Below are 3,335 nucleotides of genomic sequence, written 5' to 3'. Positions count from 1 at the left end.
AGCGCTTCCCCGGCCCCTGTGTGCCTTGGCCGGGGCGGTGGCTGCCCCCCCTCCGTGGATGTCCGGCTGTCTGTCCCAGCCACGTTGTAAATAGATACAAATATATAAAAATATATATAATTTTTTACATGTTCACCTCTTCTGGAGTGCTGTGCTTGCTTTTTATTAAAACAACCCCCAAAAGGGGAAATAAAACCCGAAAGAGGAAATAAAGTGAAGGATGCAAAGGGGTGTCGCTGCTCCGGGGCTGTCCCTGTGCTGGGGGGGGACAGAGGGAGGGGACAGCCCCCCAGCCGTGTCCTTCCCTGGTTTTCCACGTGTGCTTGTGCAGGAGGGAGAGGGGATTGGACACCACAGGATGAGAACCAGCAGGAGCAGCTCTGACCAGGGGTGGTGGCCATGGAAGGGGGTCATTCCCCTTCCCATTCCACCCCAGAGCTGGATGGGCAGTGAAGGGGAGGGGGATGATGCTGGCAGCCCCCTCCCCACCTCTCACGGTGCTCGATGGGAGAGGGGAGTTTGGGGTCTCCCACCTTTGGGGCCAGGCCCCACCTTGGCTCACAGCGGAGACTGGGGACACAGGGGAGGGGTTTTATCCTCTTGTCCTCAGCACGAATCTCTGCCCAGATTTGGGAGCTCCAGCTGCCCTCCCCCACAGGGACATCCTTCCACACTGTCCCAGCGTGGCCACCTTTGTCCCCATTGTCACCCATCAGGGTCTCTCCAGGTGCCTTCTGAGGTGCCAGAGCATCCCTGGGGTGCTGGAGCACGGCCACTCCTGCCTTTCCCACCTCCAGCAAGCCCCATGTGGCCTCAGCATGGCCACCCCCCCTTCTCTCCCCACTGTCGGCCACCCTGGAGGCTTCACCTCTGGGATTTTCAGCCCTGCCCGTTCCTCAGTCCCACCTTTCCTCTGGAGCTCACCAGCCCAGCCGGGGGTGTCACTGGGCTGGGCCATGCTCCCCGGAATCCTCCGATCCTCCCGAAGCCTGTGTCCCAGATTCCCCAGGAGTGGCCATTCCAGAGCCCCTGGAGCCCACCCCGGTCCCCAGGGACACGCAGGGACCCGCAGGGACCCACAGGGAACGAGCAGGGACGCGCTGTTCCAGCCCGGGCCGTGTTTGTGCTAAAGATTGGCACTGCCTCACAAAAATGTGCTGGGCGCTGCCAGAGCTCCCTGTTATTGCTCCCGGTGCCAAGAATTTGCTTCCCGACAAGGACACATTCCTTGGGGCCACGAGAAGGATTTTGAGAGGGACGAGTTTCATCTTGCTGGACCCCCCAGCCACGCTCGTGCCCTGGTTTGGGGGGGTGGCAGCAGGGACAGGAGCTGGGGGGGTGAAGGGACACCCGGGGGGGATGCACATCCCTGGTTTTGGCAAGATCTGGGACATGAGAGCTCCGGGCCACTGGGATGGGGCTGTGTCCTGTGCTCACCACGGCCTCCCCCGCTGCTCCAAACAAGAGCTCAGTGATGCTCAGGATGGGGACAGAGGCTTGGGTTTGCCGCAGTTTGTCCCCAGAAATGCCCACCAGAGAGGGGCTTCTTCCTGGTGGCAGCTCTCAGTGCCTCCCTGCAGCGCAAAGACCCCACGGGAGGAGCTGTGCTCTCCCTGCCTTTGGCATTTCATCCCCACCTCTGGGGCTCCCCCCACTGCCTGAACCCCGAGGCACTGGGATCTCCTGCCTGCAAGACGCCTGCTGGGATGGAAAGGACTTTCCTGGGTCCCTTTTGGTGCTGTTCAGCACAGAGCCCACCCTGTGCTGCGAGGGGAAACCACCCCCCCATCCTGTGGCCCCTGTGTCTCACCCTCATCACATCCCAGTTTGGTGATGCCACTGGGCAATGGGGGCTGGGGGCTGGTGTCACTTCCCAGGTGGGAGCCAGGGCTCCAGTGGGTACTTTGGTGGCCTTTGGTGGCACAGAGAGGCCCCAGCACATGTCCCTGGGCACCTGAGTGCCATCAGGGCCTGCAGGGAAACCCATTTGGGGGGTAACTGTGATTTCAGGGGGTACCAGACCCCAATTTCCAGTGTCTTGGGAGGCATCAAAGAACTCCAAGGCTGTTGAGCTGCAGCGGTCACTGGCTCCCAGGTGGGAACGGCCCCAGGCCAGCCCTGCAGGACAGCAGAGCCTTTGCCCCCATGCCCACCTCTCCACCCGGACTTTCTGGGAGGTGGGAATGGAGCAGAGCCCTGGAAAGGGGTCCAGCAAAGGGGTGTCGGAGATCTCCCGTCCTTCCTCACTACCCCAGGGCAAAGCCATGGCATTCCCTGTTCCTTGAGGGTCTGATCCACCTGCACTGGCACAAACCCCTGAGGCTTCTTCCCCGGCCAAGCTTTGCCCAAAACAGGGCAGATTTTGAGGGCATCAGGCTCAGTCCCAGAGGTGCAGGAGGGGCCTGGGGAGACCAAAATTGACACCCAGAGCCCCAAGGATGCCGAGACTGACCCAGGTGACCCCGGGGTGACCCACGCAGGCAGTGGGTCCTACCAGAGCCTCGAGGACACGGGGAATGCTCTGATCTGAGACCCCTCAGAGCCGATGGGCACAGGGGGGTTTCAGTCCTGGGAGAGATGTGAGACAACCCACCAAGGGCTGGAAGCAACGGGGCAGTTCCCCATGAACATCCAGATAAGCGAGCCAAGGTTGGAATGGGCTGGAACCAGACAGATCCAGGTGGGATTCCTGAGAAGCACGGAATGGTTTGGGTTGGAAGCATCCTTTAAAGGCCATCTACTGCAACACCTTCACCAGAGCAGGCTGCTCAAGAGCTCTGTCCTTCCCGACTTGGAATGTTTTAAGGGATGGGGCATCAACCACCTCTGGGCAACCTGTTCCAGTGTCTTATTACCCTCAGAATAAAACACTTCTTCCCTATACCTACCCACTTTTACAGTCTAAATCTACCCGCTTTTTACTTTAAAACCATCACCCCTCTTGCTGGTGCAGTCTCACGGATGGCACTCCGTAGTCTCAAAACCTTTTTAGTCCACACCAGCGAGGCTGTGCTGGCTCTCTGCACCCTCAGCCCCGCGCCCGGGGATGCTTTGTGCTGCAAACCCATGAACGAAGCCGCGGCTGAGCCGGGGAGGGGCACACGTGGCCCGGGGAATGAGGATGGTCCCTGGTGCTGGGGGGGCTTTGCCTTGGGGGATTCCAGCCCCCGCTGTGCTGGGAGGGCTGAGGGAGGGGGTACCAGCACGGCACTGCCGAGGAGCTGCTGCCCGGCACCGGGAAGAGCCGGGGACACCGGGAGGGGGGAGCCGGGCTCGGGGAGCGGAGGGGGGGGTCCCTCTTTTGACTCTTTCTCAGCCCAAAGAGCCACGCCGCG

This window comes from Corvus brachyrhynchos, unplaced genomic scaffold, assembly GCF_000691975.1.
Source record: "Corvus brachyrhynchos isolate BGI_N302 unplaced genomic scaffold, ASM69197v1 scaffold122, whole genome shotgun sequence".
Taxonomy (NCBI): domain Eukaryota; kingdom Metazoa; phylum Chordata; class Aves; order Passeriformes; family Corvidae; genus Corvus; species Corvus brachyrhynchos.
The sequence above is the reverse complement of the archived record's forward strand: the minus strand, read 5'-3'. Positions refer to the sequence as shown.